Below are 18,870 nucleotides of genomic sequence, written 5' to 3' on the forward strand. Positions count from 1 at the left end.
TCAGGCCTGCACTCCACCGGAAGTACTAACATTGCTCACTGTTCTCAGAGAGGCACAGCTCCACCTCACTGATGATGCCCAACAAGGCTGAAACAAGTGTATGGCGTTGCTTGCTGTTGGTACTGTTGTTCAGAGGAGAATTGCCTAGCATTTTGCTGCTGGACTGGCCCTGGGGAGGACAAAGACTGATATGCAGGGATATTTCTCCTCTGTGAAAGGGACAGTGAGCTAAAGACTTGGTTGAGACTCTCCCGGGGGCCATCCACCCAGGACAGGTCAATGGGCTGTGTTAGTGCCGGTAGAGAGACTCCCAGAACCCCCTCTGTTTTTCATATATTGTAACTTTGGGTTTCACCCTAAGTAACCAGGGGAATCCAGTCGTGGACCTCTTGCTCACTGTTCTCAGAGAGGCACAGCTCCAGATCACTGATGATGCCCAACAAGGCTGAAACACGTGTATGGGGTTGCTGTTGGTACTCTTGTTCAGTGGAGAATTGCCTAGCATTTTGGTGTTGGACTGCCCCTGGGCAGGACAAAGACTGATATGCAGGGATATGTCTCCTCTGTGATAGGGGCAGTGAGCTAAAGACTTGGTTGAGACTCTCCCGGGGACCATCCAACCAAGAACAGTTCAATGGGCAGTGTTCGTGTGATAGAGAGACTCCCAGAACCCCCTCTGTTTTACTCTGAATGTACATTCACAATGAGTTGCAAAGTGAATGAGGGTTTAGGGCAAGGCTTCAATGTTATAATAAGCATTAATCCAAGCATATTGGTTGCAATAAATCTCTCTATTTTTAATTTGTTGAAAATAAACGCATCTTTTTTTCTAAATGTATATGTCGATATTTCACAGCATTTTATAAAACTCAGTTTAAGGACAGTCTATTTAACACGTATATTTGCTAGGTTCCCTTCAACTGTGTTTCTATGACAATGTGTAGGAAGTGCACATTTGTCATTTTAAAATGGGAATTTTAACTGGGAAATATGTGTAGCAGCTAAAACACTTTCCCTTTGAGTTGTTCAGTAGTAACACGACTCCTCTTGATGATATAACCAGGGAATAACTACATTATTTTCCTAGGCATTTACAAAGTGATATATTATTTGCCTCCCAGTCTGTATTTGGCCATTGCACACAAAGGGATTCAAGGATCTCCCAATGTAGGCACTATTTGGGTCTAATTAGTCAAATATAAAGTTTCCAGAAGTCCTGCCACTTCTAAAATGTTTACAGTGTTTCCATGATGTACAGTCAATTTATATACCTACTCAGTATTTTTATTAATAAAGGGCTGGAATTTATTCTATTGCCATTATATTGTGCCTTAGCCTTATACGTAAACAATAGTACAGAGAATAGTATTGTCTTTGCCAGGCGGGTACCTTCTAATCGGCTAGTTCAATTCTGCCCATCTAGTAAGAGGTGTGTAGCAGTCAGGAAGATGGTTCAGCTTCCCTCTACAGCCTAGTTTGTCTCCTTCTGTATTGGGCATATATACTTCCTTTCCACCTGAGGAATGCCTTGGTTTGAACACCATATACTCCTCTCTCTCAGTGGCGTGCCTGCAATCCAAAATGTGTCCAAAGGAAATAAAGCTATTCTATTTTTCTTTCTGTTGTTGTAAATTCTTCTTCCCGTCATTCCTGTTCAATGGGTTTGGAATGTTATAGATTAAAGACCACTCCCTTTAGATGAGTGTATCATATCTCTATTTGAATTGGTCAGTCTACGTGATTGGACAGTGTTCCAAAAGTGACATCACACTAATCAATCCTCTTTGTACTCTTTGTGCATTTTACTGAAGAGGGCATTTCAATGGTTTTAACAGCCAAACCCCTCCCATTTTTTGTTGTTATCTTATAAATGTTCTATTACACAATTGTGAGTTTCTAAAACATTATGTTCCACACATGTGATTGATTTACTTATTTGTTTGCCAGATTTTTCAGTCTTAGGTGAATAGTCTCATCCGGCACAATATTGGGTGTCAGAATGACACATTTTTGCTTTTTATTCTCTGATACTTTCAAATAGTCTATAACCATCTCAGGATCTCAGCATAGCTGTCATGGACATGAGGATTTATGAACTACTGACGTGCACATTTTCTGTGCAGAAACATCTACATTAATATAGTTTCTATCATTAAACAAATACCAAGTTAATATTGTTTTACATTCACCTGATATGGTTTCTCACTATGAAAGTGAGTTGCTATGACACTCCTATCAAAAGAAATTCAGGAAAATATGATACCATAGGTATCATTCAAATATGAATTGAGTTTTTCAAGAAATGGGTTTCAAAGATTATAAAATGTTATTTCTATACCCTGGTCTGGGAACATGCCATATGGTGTCAGTCCTTTGAGGCTTCATAACTGGGCCATGTGTGACCCCATAAAGGCCTGGTGGTCATAATCCTATTGTTGGAAATTGTTTGAAACTAGGCAGCTCATTTCCAAATGTTGACACCACTCTCTGCCTCTTAAGTGAGTATACGAGCTGGCTTTCACAGATGCCAGTATTTATATCTCTGCAAGCATGAATAGCATCCCTTAATGCAAAGCCTATTTGATGAGTGTTCCTGATAATTTTGTGCATGTCTGCTGCGTGCCCAGGTTTCAGAAAACATTTCTGTATTTTTAGTGAATTCTCGGATAGATCCATTGTCAGAGACATTGCAATTTAACATTTTACCCAATGTTGCTAGTTTCATAAACAAATGTCACATATGAAGTCACTTGTCTTTTCCACATTTGCCCCATATGTTATTCTTTAAATAGGGGCATTATAACATGTTTAATACCAGCATCTTCCCGATGAAAATGTATTTCATGTATATGCATTTTATATTGTGTATGACTCATTCTCACACCTGTTAAGAAGAAAGCAGAAATAATACAGGCCCAATTCAAGGTTCTCTTTTTCAGATAATGTTGTTCTTTTTCATTTCAGATTGATTGTTTTCCTGTTAATACCGATGCTTTATACTTTCATGTAACATAATTTCTTTTTATTGTAGTCCTTGTAATTTTGCTTGTTGTAGATGGGCTGCTGACATCACCATAGTTATGTGCACATGATTCATTCAAATGCTTTGAGCAAAATGCAGTTAATCTATTTATTTATTTTAAAATTTGGAATTAACACTTGCATACCTTCCCTTTGCCTAGATGTCCCTGCAACACACACTATAATAACTACAAACACTGGTTGGTTTACTACATCACAATAGATACAACATTCATCAGTTTAACATAAGTGAAATATACACCTTATCCAGGTTAAACATGGGGACATTGCTGTAGATGTTTAAGTGTTAGATGTGAGGTATTCTATGATCCACATGAAGGCAAACATGCATGTTTGAGACACGTCAAGTTTTGTAAATCTTGCAATGTATCTCTGACCCAAGATTTATGTTAAGCGATACCTAAAGAAATATGGCAAACTGAAAAACAAACTAAAGTCAACTCTTATCTGATACAGGTATTCAATTCCACACCATCATGTTACATATTACAATTCCACAAATAGGCCATTATATCATTTAATTTAGTCTCACAATGCACCAGATTCAGTGGATCGAAGAGCATCGAACTATTTCAACGTTATGATCACCAAGCATGCCTTTTCACTTTCCAAGCTATCATGTCAAGTTTTCCAACACCATTATCCCTCAGTCTGCCTTCACAGCCCCTGGAGTGAATACCAAAAGTAGGTTTTGACTTCATACAAAATAATTGAGATTAATAATGAAAACAAAATAACAAGGTAATGGTTTTCAAACCCTGGGCTTCAAGACATATTAATGTGAATGGCCTAGAGGAGGTCTCCTCTTATGACTATTTATGCATTAAGTTTACTGATAATGGGTCCTGGGTCGCTAAGCATGCTAAAGCCTTCCTGGGCATGGATCAACACAGCAGGGGCATAGGAAAGTTCACCACCCATTATACGGGTGTTATTACTCCAGCTTTCAAGGTCTATAAAGCCCAAGCAATCACATCAGCTCATGATGGAGCTGGCATATGAGGGTAAGTATGCCCCCAAGAACTGACACATTATTAAAGTCATTATTCATCTTCCTAAGATCACCCTAAGACCTACAGCGGATATAGTGAGTTTAGAACCACTGATGTACTGGGCTAGGATCTGGGGGATCCCAGGACTAGCAAAATACAGGGATGCCCTTTCACACATAATAACGCTAGATGGAGCAAGCATGTAAAGAAGGGACTAATTGCTTTGAACCTTGAATCCTTGTTGGAGATTCCATCAGATGATGGCAGTGAAAGTAAAGGAAGAGTAATACATGGTGCCATAACTCTCACAAGGGGAAACCTGGAAAATGCATGCCTACTGTTGAGTTTGGGAACATCGTATCTGTGCAACCAAAATTACTGATTTGAGATTCATCTTGATTGAATCTTCCCCCTTTTGCAAGAGTTCTATACATGGAGTAAAGGATGAACACACTCAAGGTGGCAGAGTTCCTATGAATTGGCATGGTTTTAATTCTGCCACCTGTCAGGTGTGTGGCATGAGTGATGAATCCAGCAAGCATTTCATGTTCTTCTGTGAACAGCCAAAGAGATGCGGGCAACATACCCGATATTTATTAGATGTTTGGATAATGCCCAAGCCTATTGTAAGTCTATCCATGATCCTAATATTGTCTATTTTGTATCTAAATATATTCATAGAGCTTGGCTGAGGAGAGCAAGAATAATAACATCCCAGCCTTGATAACCTAATCTGCAACTGATACATTACTACGCTTGGTTGTGCTCTGGTTTTTAATCAATGCAATGTGTTAATGGAGATGCTTTTATGGTATAAACTGAATAAATCTGCTGATGATGATGATGAAAAACATTTACATACTGTGATAAATTGACTGCCTGGTTCTGGGTAGTGACAACCTGGTGACTAAGTGGATCAGTAGTCCCATGATAGTGCATTGTAGACTCAGTGATCGTAAAGGGAGGAACCCTAACACACACCGCCTTTGCTCCCAAAACAGTGCTGTACCTTATGGCAATCCTGGGAAGCTAGACCTTCCCCACATACCTAGTCCAATAGGGCAACACAATCCTGACAACTCATCCCCTACACAAACCCCCAGAGATACCCTGAAGAGTAAACGTAGAGCACCAAACCACAATTTAGAGAGTCCAAAGTACTCCCTTAGCTGGCCTAAATTCATAATATTAGGAAAAGCTGCATTCCCTTAGTTAATGTTATCTACAGTAAACTCTGTGTAATCACATTACAATTATATGAATGTGTGAAGCAGGAGGAGGCAACAAAGTTAGATGAGAGAGAAATAGGAGGTTTTCACATGTGGTAAAAGTATTGTCTTAGAGTGTGATGGTGAGCCAGAGGAGGTGGTAACATCACAGAATAAGAGTTGACATGATGTGATGATAACCATAAACCACATAAGACCAATGGCGGAGCGAAAGAAGGATGAAGTGGTGTGAATTTATTAGAAGGGGAGGTATTGACATTATGTGAAGGACAGAGCCAGAATGTTAACGATAGGCCAGATGAATAGCAGTCAAGAGGTGAGAGGAACCCACGTGTACACGGAGTTGGTGGGAACCAAGTATAAGGAGATAGTGGGAACATCAGAGGTTGTTAGTGATCTAGAGAAGGTAACACCAGCGTCAAGAGAGACATTGAATAATCTGAAGAGAGAAGCCTACAAGGTGGAGGTGGCATTGCTAGTAACAGTGGTGCACATGCATCTGAAGGATCAATATCAGAAGGACATATATTGCCAAGAATATTGTATCAGACAGCAAACATAGAGCACAGGAGGAGAGGGAGAGACAGTACCTAGCTAGTAAGAGCCGGCAGCTTCAGTGGGACCAGATGAAGAAGGATGGATTACTTGGGATCAAAAGGTTTGCTGTGAGTTTCGATACCTGGGGAAAGAGATATTGGAGGGAAATCTGAGCATACCCCCAGATTACCCTCTCTAACTCCACCTGCCAGATATGACTATTTATCTGACTTCTCACAAAAATATAGAATAAAGTGTGCCATGGGGAGCAGGACCCCAGAAATACAACATCTCGATCAAACCAAAAAGAAGAAGAGTTTGCATCATCATAAATCCCTCAAGGTGTGAGGCAAAACCTCTTTGAGTAAGAGGAGTTTCCTGAGGATGAGGAGACCCAACCATATTTTTTGTTCAGAAAGATACCATTTTATTTTGAGTTGCCATTCTTGAAGTAAACTCTCTTGTGCACTACCACCTTTTAGCGTATCTCATGCGCAAAGTGGAATTAACATATTAAATAAGCGCGGACCCAAATAACAAGACAGACTCAAAGAATATGGCTTCTGCAACATTGTATAGCATGCCGCTACATAACGTCTTACAATTAGTTGGCGTTCTCTCCAAACCTTGGACATTTGGCTCGTTAGCAGCACGTAAGAAAAATGAAACCCAGGTGCGGGGAACAACATCAGACCACTGCTTACTTTGGTCACTTAGCCTACCATCTCTCTTTGGTTTGATCAGGAGCCGAGCCAAGCCAGGTTGTGCTTTGTAGCTGACCTTGCTGGCTTTTCACTTCTCTTGTATTTTTAAGGTACATCGCTATCTTCAATTGAAGCTTAATGAATGGAACTTGTTTCCTAATCTTGCATCACATGTCAGTAGACCGCACATTTGTCCATTTCAACCTTTTATTTTCTGCTATTTGATTAAATTATATTGGGTGTTCTTAAGCCTCTCTACTGCTGGAGACTTGGCTGTTCCATATTACGTGTGCTTTCTGCATCCTTAATTATTCAATACTTGGCAATTGCAAATGTTAGTGCTTCTGCTTAATCTAAGAGAAATATGTCCTTTGTTCAGAGTTTATCCATGTTGACTCCCTTTGCACCTTTCAATTATTTCATGATGTGTCAATCCCAGTATTCATCCAAACAGATATTCTTTGTTCCCTGCACAAAAATTATTTTCGCAGTGTCTTTCAGCCTTGCAGCCTTGGTTTGTCTTCTGAGGTAGTTTTCACACGATCAAACCTCCATCTTTCGATCATGGCCGCTTTCCTCACATTATAGTTTCTACTGCAGCAGGCTCATATATGTCTCATCTACCTTGTGTTTCTTCCAACTTCTCTTCTCACTTATCTTCTTAGGGTATATGATTTCTTTGTCTCTACATACATGTTTCTCTTACTACTTCATTTACATTATCATTAAGAATTTGCATATAATTTCAGTGTTTCTTAGAATCTCCTCTTCATGATGTCACTTTGCTCTGGTCTAATTTAATTTAAATCTTCTATGTCCAATCAAATATGCTGACATCCTTTCACCACATCAGTGTGGCGGTACATTCGACACGGTTGTCTGAGTGCATAACGTCTCTCGTATCTTTGATGCAGTATTGGGATAATATTTGATGTCATACACAGAGGGCCTCATTACGACTTTGGAGGTAGCCAATAAGGGCATGGCTGCCTCCAAAATCGTGTCCGGGTTCCCTGAATGGGGAAATACTGGGCCATTCCGAGTATGGTGGGCCCGGTATTTCCCCCTTCAAGGAACCCGGGCCCGGTCCTTCCCCATTCCCATTCGAGCCCTCATAGGGCTCAATGGGAATGGGGAGGGAGCTAACAACAGGCCCATTAAAACAGGCCCATTGTTAGCTCCCTGGTCCCCTTGCAGGATCCGCTATGGGCGTCTGGAAAAACCGGACGTCCAGAATGGGACCCACTGGGGACCTCGTAATAGTGCGGAGTTGGTTTAATGGCGCCGGCATCATTACCGGCGCCGTTATACCCATTCCGCACAAGTTATAATGAGGCCTAGAGTCTTCCTGCTATTCTACTAGTATGACAGAGATGAGGGGTGGACACTAGATATGATTCTCTATATTCCCCGCTCTGGATGAGTCCTAAACCACCTCCTCAATTTTCTCCACCTTCTCTTGAGACTGTGTTTTCTTTCAGATTCATATCTTTGTTACCCCCTCAGTTGACCTCCATTTTTTGTGTTCATTCACACTCCAAGTCATATTGCAGCACTCCCCAGATGGTTTACAGAATGCTAAATGTTCTATATTTCTTATGATCTTTAGGGTAGCAGACCTTCATTCCTGGGGGTACCAGGTGACTTCCATTAATATTTTAACAGGTAAGTGATCTCATTTTGCATAAGTTCACCAGTTTCATTATTTATGTTGATCATTATCTCCATCCCAATAACTTTCTTTGCTGTCTTCTGACACTGTCCAATGATGAATCCCTCCATCACCAACACTATTATTGCTCCTAGTAGCTTGAAGGCATTTGCCATCCAGATTGGAATCTGCGAAAACAAGTTTCTTCTACTTCTTCCACTTTCATGTGTAGTTTTGAAAAAGTAGTTAATGCCTCGGTCAGGGTTCCATTTTCTCCATCATGGGCAGGCTGTAAGTACAGCAAGAAGGCCTGATCTTGGCAGAAACGCCTCCTTCCATTGCTTTAATGAAGTCCAAGCCATACCTGTTCTGGAGGGCGACCAATAGAATGGCCCTTAATTCTTCATAAATCACATTGATTCCTTTTATTGTTGTATTAATTGTCTGTAGCAGCTCCCATCTGTTGATTTGTAACCACATGGCATTCACTGCAGTCTGAAATCCTGAAATACATATGCATGTAATTATCATTGCTGTTTTGCCAAATAGTTTATGCTCATAAGCTTTTATCTGAGAAATTTTTCTCTCTTTTCTGCCAAAGAGGGCTAAGTAACCTCTTCTTTCTCTCGTGTGCATCCATTTTTGGGAAGTTTTCAATCTGAAGATCACTGTGGGGATCACCAATGCAGGAACATACGTGATCACTACAGAACATATTCCTCCCAGTTCCTAGTCAGCTGCATATAAGCATTGGATCCACAGGCTGTCAGGGTGAATCCTGGTCCAGCACAGAGGTAGCACAAACTCCTACCTCCCATTGAAGGTCTTGACACCTGTAGCAGTGAAAACACAAGCCTCCACGACTCCCACAGGGAAAGAGGGTTAGGGTCCATGGATTGGATGGGAGGAGGTAAGTAGGCACACTGGTAATATGATTACAGAGTGGTTATGGATAGGTAGGGCGTGTTGGGGAAAGCATGCTCCTGGCTCTTGGCTTATGGGCCTGATCCAGCTGGCTTCTTGTTGAAGCACACTCTGGTACGCCATGCACCCATTAACACACACAAACATAAACCCAGTATGGGGTTGCGCCACTCAGTTGTATCGTCACTGAGCTCCCCCCAAATACACTCACTTTTGAGACTGCCCCTTCTGTTTTGTGGAGCGTGGTTTAGCCCCTTGACACTGATTCAGGGGGTCAACACCTTTACTCAGAGCTTCATTCAGTAGCACCTGACTTTAGCACTCAACTGTTTGTTTGAAGTACCACCGAATACATGAGGAACATACATCACTGGGTACATCAACTGTGTAACCTTACTTTGCCATAATCATTTTGTTAAACAATCATACAATGCATATACATTGCACACGTTTGCGTAATATTGCCATTAAAGTAAGCTGCACTTAGTTTCGGATGTTCACATGTTCCGGAGCCTGTCCAGTTTGTCAGCTGTCTCCCGAAAGGCCTAGGAGCAGCGTCTGTTGTCTAGCAAAGAGGAGACCGGGTGTGCCTCGGGCCGAATATGCATTATGTTTATGGCACATCAAAAGCACATGCATCACAAGAAGTGCCCCCCAAACACTTGTCATGCATGTTAATGGTTCGTGTTAAAGGCTCTGTGTTAATGGCTTCCACACGGTGCCCATTCTCAAATGCATTCTGTTTTTTTCCCAAGCTGTTCGGTTTAGCTGCACCCCACTGCCACACCAAGTGCCTGATTCCCTCCACTTATTGTTATAGCCTGCGGGGCCTGAGTGGGCTGTTGTGGGCGAGGGAATTTTGCCTGCTGGGAGCTCCACAGAATGCGTCTGTGCTGGTGAAGCATTGAACGTGAACAAGCGTTTGTTGCTTGCGCATGCACGCATGCCTGGGCATTGGTCTGGGCATTGCCCAGAGGGTTTACAGGCTTCATGGGCTGTGTCTCTTCCGCCTTGGAGCTGCTGGGGCTGCTGGGAATTGAGGTCCTTCCCCCCAATGGGCCTTGTTTTAGGTTTTCTGCTGGGACGTGCTGACTGAAAGTGTCTGGTGCGCGTGCAGGAAGGACGAACATAGCACCTACTGTGATTCTGGCCCCCCATTGTGCCTGCTACTCTGTGTTTCCTAATCTGTCTGCTTAGCTTTCTGACACAGGCCCAATGGTGGTCCATCAGCAGAGCAGTTCTTCCATTCATTCCTGGAACATCAATTGTGTGGTTGCTTTCTTTATTTTCTCCAACTTTAGTAAGTCCCCTATTTCAGAAACGTATTGCGGCATTCTTCATTGGTAATATGATACAGGCCCTACTACCCATGTCAATAATGTCGCATACTGGCCAATCATTTCAAACATTCGTCATTCACTATTTGCACAATCTGCAATGGGGCTGTCATAAATAAATGTGTGCTGCAAGCTAGGATTCTATCTCCCCATCCTGTGATGGTTGCCACTCATCCATATACCAACTTCTGAGGTCTTTCCCAACATCCTAGCAATCCTGGTGCTTCCCAGTTTTCTGCACAATTCTATTGTTTCTTTCGACCAACCTTATTTGATCTTGAGTCATGCCACGGTGTGCGCACAAAAGCATTTGGCTCACCCTACCTGGATCTTTCTCCATCTTCTGGGTTTTTACGTATTCATCTTCTTATGGGCATGTCTTTCTTGACCTCCATTTTAGGGTTGCTAATTTTCCCTTGAATTGTTCTCTTGTTGTGTAAGCTGCTAGATGGCTAAGACACTTTGCATCATGTAAAGGTATTTCTCTTGCAATTAATGTTCTGACTATGCTCATGGCACAAGGGATGAGAGAACACACGCAGCAGCTTTTCTCTGACGTACTCCTCCCACCTCCTTCATGTCTTCATACCATATATTATTCTTTAAAATGGCAGAATTATCACAACATGAGATTATATCCTAATTATCTTCTTCAGCATCTCTCTTTGCTTGAACAGTTTGTTCAGAAACATAGGAAACTCATTGTGTGTACCTTTGTTAGGGTAACCATAGAAGTATCAGCACCTAATATTTCATCCGTATTATTAAGCATCAAACGTTGAAAGGCAGTAATAATATGGAAGAAAAGCAGATCATTGTAAAAAATGACAATACAAGCATCAATCCAAATTAAGTTACTGGTCTTCTCACTGGCATGTTATTTCTTGTACTCTGAAACCTTCTCATTCTCTTTTTTCTCAATGTATATGCTTAGGTCACCTTTATGAATTATTCCTTGTTATAACAAAAATTGCAGAATAATCGAATTAATAATTTAGAAAATAATAGGGCTGTTTTTAGGATTCCCAAATAAATGTAACATCATCCACGTGTTTTCTTACTAAAGCTGGGTAAGACCAAAGATTATAGGATAAAAACAGCACACAGAAATGTGTGCAACTTTACAATTACGGGTAACATAAAATGTGTATTTTTTGTTGCTTTGTTTCTTGGCACATTGTTCCTTTTTTCTAACAAAAATTGTTCTGTAATTGCTGCAATGTTCACTTTGAATTTGGGAATGGCTGAGAAGTTCAGAAATGTTCTTTATTCTGCTAAGTCTTTATTTTTGCCCTTGGTAGCCGATTTTGTTGTTATCTGCAGAACTTCCTCTCTTACCTAACTGTCATGGGTTGACAGAGGTTTACGGGTCTCTCCTTTGCAGAGTTTTACATCGTTCAGATACAGTCAGACATCTGTTTTTTAATTTAACGGATGTAGGAGTGACCTCTTCTACTTTGTATGGTCCTTCAAAATGGGGCTTTTTCCAAGTGCACACAAGCTTTGTGCTTGTACCTGGTCCGCTGGGTATAAACTAGGCTGTGTAACAATTTGCTGAGATCACCGGTTTGGCTGTCTTCTTCAATCTTCATCTACCCTTCCCTCCAATGTTTGATCTGTTGAGAAATAAAAGAAACACTAGCAATCATATTTGTTAAATAATCATGCATCTCATCATGTGAAGCCTTTGATACACTGTGTGCATCAGTTTCTGTTTGAGTGGGAGGGGCAAGGGGTATTCTCATATGACGTCAAGTCACCAGCTCATGGGGTGTCAGGTGGTGATCTGAACCATGGCTGATTCTCAATGCAAACAAAGCAAGGAGCAGACAGTGAGGCCACTGTTATTTCAAAGTTATTTTTGATGTTGCTTTTCTTTCTTTAAGAAGTCTATCTAATCTCTCATAGATACCATTGGCCTGTGTATGATAAGCCGACAATAACTTGTATTTTATGCCTAATAGAAGGACTATCTGTTCAAATAACTTGTTTTCAAAATGCGGGCCATTATCAAACTGGAGGACTTCACACACACCCCACCTAGGAAAAAAGTCACGCACGTGGAACTTGGCAGTGCATGTAGCATCGGGGGGCATTCATTGGCCTGCCTCAATCAATCTGGAAAAAGGAAAAACTACTACTAATATGTACCTGTATCCGTTATATACTTGGAACATATCCACATAATATATATGCGGATGTTGAAAAGGACCATTAGGCCGAAGGATTGCTCCTCTCACTGTCCTTACGGTATGTCCTGTTGTAAACGTCTGGCATACAATGCAGTTCACAATAAACTGTGCCACATGTTCTAATACATTTGGTGAGAATCAGTCTTCAGCAATCATGACAGCAAGACGCTCACTTGTTGTGTGTGCAGGATAGTGAAGCTGCTCCAGCGCCAAATTCAATAATGCTAGAGACATTACTGTCTTTCCAGTGCTATTTGTTTCCATATAACCTCAGTGGGTGATAAAGAACATCCCTGTTTTTTACATAAGCCATTTTCTTCCTGTGGGTCTCAACCTTGCAGTTCAATTAACTACAATAGATAACATATTGAACCCTTCCTTCATCATCATGCACTAACCTGACAATTGCTCAACACTCTCTACTTCAATATCAGAAATGTTTGGGAAATGTGCTGGCATTTTGGCTTCAACATCTGCAGCTTTGTTACAGCGAGAAATCAAATTTGTCCTTTTATTATGCACTGGGTACTTCATGACTGTGATAACCAATGGAAACTTCAATACATTAATGAGCTTATCCAGTATCAGTGCAAAGCTAAAGCTTGTTCACAAGAGTAATGCCCTTTCAAATCCTGCTGTAGTAAGCTAATGGTTTGTGTCCCTGTCCTAAAGTCATTTTCTGTGAAGGACTGCTCTCATTACTCCTCTATTTTGAGTGTGAAAATAAATGCAACACATACAAATACAACTCGTCATTATGATCTGGGATTCCTAGCACAGGGGTTGTGCAGATTGCAAATTCTTCAAATCCCTTGGCCATTTCCTCTGTCTATAATATCTTGTTCTTGCCCACGTGTTCTTCCTTGAGTCCTATTAAAAGTGGTTGAATATATGTACTGTAATCAAAACCAAGGCCCTACAGTAATTACATAGGCCTAGCAATTGTGGCATTTCCCTTACTGTCTCTGGTTCAGGAGTCTTCTGAATTGCCTCTGCTCTCTCTCAGGTGTTACTTTTCCTATATACAGGACCTCTTCTTGACAATATTGTGGTTTGTTCTTGTCTACCTCATAATCTTTCTATGCCAGTATGGTCATGAGTTGAACTGAGTCTTTTCTGCATCATTCTTCTGTCTCGCTGCACAGTAATATATCATTCAAGTACTGAAATATTGCACTCTCAAGGTGTAAATTCACTAGGTACTTCTGACGGACCTTATTAAAGGATTGAGGGGGACTCACAGTAAACCTGAGGAAGTCCAGTACATTTTAGGCACTGGTTTCCATACTAAAATGAAGTCAAATCCTGTGATTCCTCATGAAGAGGAAATGAGAAAAAGTATTTTTTTTAATCTATGGGCCTCATTACGACCCTTGCGGTCCCAGAATGAAGGGGGCCGGTACGGGACCAGCCCCCTTCATTCTGGGAGCGCGCATTATGAAGTTCCCTTTGCGGGACCCAGATCGCACGCCTGCTAAAACCAGGCGTGCTTTCTGGGTGCCACGAGGGGAAGAAGGAGGTACAACGGGCACTCATAATGTGCCTGTTGCTACCTCCATCCCCATTCCCATTGAGCCCTAAATCATCTCTGAACAACTCCGCGTCCGTCATTTATGTCAATCTATATACTTCATTGAGAGCTATCACTGCTCTCCATCCTCTTCCCTCATCATCTGTTACATGGACAACCACCTTTTCTACTCTTAATACTGCTGCTTACCACTCTGTGGGAATTACCTCTCTGTCTTCACCCTCCATAGGTATTTCTGGTCTAAACAAAAATTAATCAGGTATTCTCAATATTTACCTACTATTCTGGAGAGCCATGTAAACAGAACAGTTACTCTATGGAAACATAACTATAGGTGTATTGGAACCCCTCATACTGCTTTTTGGCCTGCAAATGCCAAGATTAACTCTTTTCCATTCAGAAGATGTGTTCCTGGAGTGGAAAACACAATTCCTTTATCAGTGAAAGATATTGGGCCTCATTACACGGTAGGCGGTGAGCCATGGCGCTATTAGCGCCATGGCTCATGCCGGTAAAATACCGGCACCGCCTTGGCTGAAAGGGGATTTACCGCCCCATTCCAAGGTTGGAGGGGCGGTAAATCCCCCTTCCGCTATTGCCCTTCCCCATTCCCATTTCTGCCCCATAGGGCTCTATGGGAATGGGGAAGGCGCTAAATACGGCACCGCAATTTTGCGGTGCCGTAATTAGCTCCGAGGTCCCTTAGCGGGTTGGTTTTTAACGCCTGCAAAAAGCAGGCGTTAAAGCACCAACCCGCTAAGGGACCTCGTAGTAAGGCGGTAGGGATTTACCGGTACCGGTATTTTACCGGTACCGGTAAATCCCTACCGCCATCCGTGTAATGAGGCCCATTGTCATGTTTAATCTTGTCATTGGATGAGTTGTAGGCTTTGGTTTATTTTGTGGATATTGAGGTTGGGGATTGGTAGGGGTTTATGTTTTGTCCTTTTTTTTTTTTGTTTGTGTTTTGTGTTATCACATCTTGCCATGAGATAGGAGGGTGGGGATGTTTTCGGATTTTGTTTTGAATAGCTGTTACTTTAGTAGTAATTTGCATTTTGTTGCACTGATGTATATGGAGTAATCTTTTGCTTGTTCCCATTCTGTTGTTACTCAGTTGTATTATGTTTTGTATAATTATTAAATAAAGTTGATAAAAAAAAGAAATTGGTAACTCGCCAGTAAAAGGAGCTAAACTTGTAGTCCCAGAGAATCCCTGCGCATTCATGGCAATGTCAAACTTTTTCCCTCTCGAACACAGGAACGCGTTGCTCCAGTGTCTACAAGAAACAAAAATGTATTGCCTTCTATCATTACCCTGACCCTTGGTTCTTTTTGGGGAATGGGTGATACCAATAGTACTAAACACATCAGTTGCTCTGTGGGCTGTCCTATTGTAGGTATAAATTAATCTCAATACCCGTGAAAGGATTTGCTCCTACCACGGTCACACTCCCTATCCTGAGTGTGGATGCTTGTGGGACTCCTGCACTTGTATTGCATTGTCATGCCATTACTTGCTGGTTCTGTACTTGCTGGGTTTGTATAGGTGCTTGCTGTATATACCCTGGTGGCATCTGCACTTGTGCTGGGCTTTGCTGTGCTTGCTGTATTTGTGGCACATGTGTCTGATTCTGTGTGTGATCTTGAGCATAATACTCCTGCTGTTCTGTAATATACTGTGGAGAAGAGCCCACCCCCCCCTATTGAAGCTTGTTAGTTTTGCTGCATGCCCCCTTTACTTCTACGCATTCGGGCAATGTGTCTTATTCTTCCACAATTCCAACATTGCTGTGGCTGTGCTCCATTAAAACCTCCTCCTCCTTGGGAGTTTTAAAATTCCTGTCATCCACCTCTAGGCCTACACCCTCTGCCTCGTGGCCCAAAATTATATTCACCTTGATCTTTATGATACCTTATGTTGCCTGACTGCCCTGGCTGTGTTGCTTGTGTTAAAACACCTTCACTACTTGTTGATACTGCTCCCTCTGCTTTGCTCACAATTTTGACTATATATAATGCTCCTTCTCATTTCTTCTTCCCTTCTCTTCATCTCCCACCTTCTTTGCAGCATAGGTTCTTTCATTGTATGTGCTTCTATTTCACAGTGTTTCTTCTCCTCTATCCTCTCTTTCTCTTTCTTTTATACCTCATACCTCCTTTGTTCTTCCTTTTGCTTCCTCTCATTTTTCCTCTCCCCTTTGTATGCTCTTTCTTGTTCCTTTTCTTTCTCTTCCCATTCTCCCCTTTCTTCCATCTCTCTAAAACTATTGATGCCCTTTCTGGCTAACTTGGGTAATATCTGTTGTCCCATCCATTTGTTTTGTACTATGGTCCCTTCCTTGGCTCTGTACTTCCCCTCTTTTTGTCTCTTAGCTTTCTCTTCTATTTCTATCTCTCTACATTTTTGCTCATCGCGCTCCTTATGTGCATCGCGTGTGGACATATATTTACGTCCCTTATTCATACCTTCTTCCATGCTATCTCCACTATTATATGTGGGAGGTGCGCATGTTGGATTAACATACCCCGCTGCTGCCTTTAATTCCTTTAGAGGATAAATTCCCTGTTTATATTCCATTGTGTTATCTTTTTTAGGAGGAGAAGGAGGAGCCAAGGGCGTTACGTACTCCTCTTTATGCTGATTGAGCATTTACTCCTTCTCCGCAGGCAGGTATTTTTCTCACTATGAAGCATCTTCTATAGTTCTGAAATGGCTAAGCTTTTTTGTAACTTATTTCCCGTATATGTAGCATGCAAATATGTTGTCATGTTTCACATACGATTTTTGATAATGAGCCTTCGTGATGCCATAGCATAAGTGTTTAATTAGTTGTGCCATTTACCCACTCAGCATTATATTTCCTAATTTTAGGTATTTATCTTGATAGTGTCCTGTATAGATGTATAAAGGGAGTGTCCCCCATCATGACAAGTCGATTTCGACTGCCATTACTTACCTGGTTCTTAAATTTCTCAGAACCCAAAAATCAATTTGGGCAAGCACTATCAATTGCCGCCCTTTACCAAAAAGACCAACATTTTAATCAATTTTAAAGGCTCTGCGATATTGTTTCTCTTTATTTCTTCATTTATATTTCTATTGATTCTTACTATCCTATTATTCTTTTATTGCTACTCCAAGAACCTTTATATAATTCATTATTTTTCTCAACTTGCATCCTACTCTGATTGATGTCAATCGCTTGATCTTAAAGCCTGATAACTAATTGGGCTACTATTGTTTTATATTTTTTAGTTTATACATAATAAAAGTGTTTCACTGACATATTTAACCCCAAATAAATGTGTCCTTTTATTTTTCTGTGATTACTTCCTTTACTTGTGTCTTAGTAAATGCATCTCAGCTAAATAATTACCCCATTTTGGAGTTTAACACACATTGTTCTTATTGGCGCTTGTCTCAGGAATCCATATCATATAATCTGCTTAGCGTTTAATGCATATTCTTCTGACCCCTTGAAACCAGGAATCGAGAAATCTCTCTATCTTTTTAAATATGAATCCTGTTACGAATCGAGGAATCTCTCTATCTTTTTAAATACGAATCCTGTTACTATATATTTACACTTATACTATAACCCCTCCCCTTTATTTGGCACTTTCAATGCTCTACTGACATCTGTTGTTCAGCTGGTGTCCCTCGGCATCGGCTCTTCCTCAATCGTCCATTTCGCCTTCAGTCCGCAGAGCAACTGCAGGGATGGACAGGAGGATTTTCAAATTATTTCCACATGTGTGTTATGTTCATCACTCTCCACAGGAAGTTCTGTGATCGTCTGGCTAATGGCAAAAGTCATCAATTGTCTTAGAGTCTAGATATGGTTCCAGGTAACTGGATCTTGAACCATCTGCACTGCTATCAAAATGTGCACTAGCACCCTTGGGCGTATTTAATGCGCAGAATGGAATGACCATATTAAATGATTTCAGACCCAAATAACCGGACAGACTCAAAGAATATGGAAAAGTACAACTTTATTGTGAGCTCAGATAAAGTAGGGAAATATGGTGACCATATGAATTGCATTCCACTCGCTCTGTTACTTTTCCATTATACAAGGTCTGTGCATGCATAAGTGTTAATGACACCATTGTCTGCCGCTTATCTGTTAGGCATGCCTCAAACAACCTCTAAATACATATAATACAGGTTATAGAGAAACAGAAACAATAACAGTGGATTGGCTTCTGCAACATTTTATAGCATGCCACTACATAAGGTCTCATGATTGGTTGTCATACTCTCCAAATCTTGGACATTTGGCTTGTTAGCAGCACGTAAGCAAAATATAACCTATGTGCAGGGAACAATGTCAGACCATTGCCCAATTTGGTCAATTAGCCTACCATCTCTCATCAATTAGACAAGGATCCAAGGCTTCTCCTTTGTAGTTAACCTCTGCAGCTGTTCTCTTCTCTGGGACTGTTAAGGGAGTGTAGGTACATCGCTATCTTCAATTGAAGCTTAATGAATAGGCCTTGTTTTCCACTCTTGCACCACATGTCAGTAGACCACAAATGTTTCCATTTCAACATTTTAGTTACTGCTATGTAATTCAATTATAATGGGTGTGATTACTCCTCTTGGTCTCTGGAGACTTGGTTGTTACATCTTACATGTGCTTTCTGCATCCTTAATCATTCAATATTTTGCACTTGCAAATGTTTTTGCTTCTGCATAATGTAAGAAAATGTGTCCTTTGTTTA

This window comes from Ambystoma mexicanum, chromosome 6p (assembly GCF_040938575.1).
Source record: "Ambystoma mexicanum isolate Mex_15411 chromosome 6p, UKY_AmexF1_1, whole genome shotgun sequence".
Classification (NCBI taxonomy): domain Eukaryota; kingdom Metazoa; phylum Chordata; class Amphibia; order Caudata; family Ambystomatidae; genus Ambystoma; species Ambystoma mexicanum.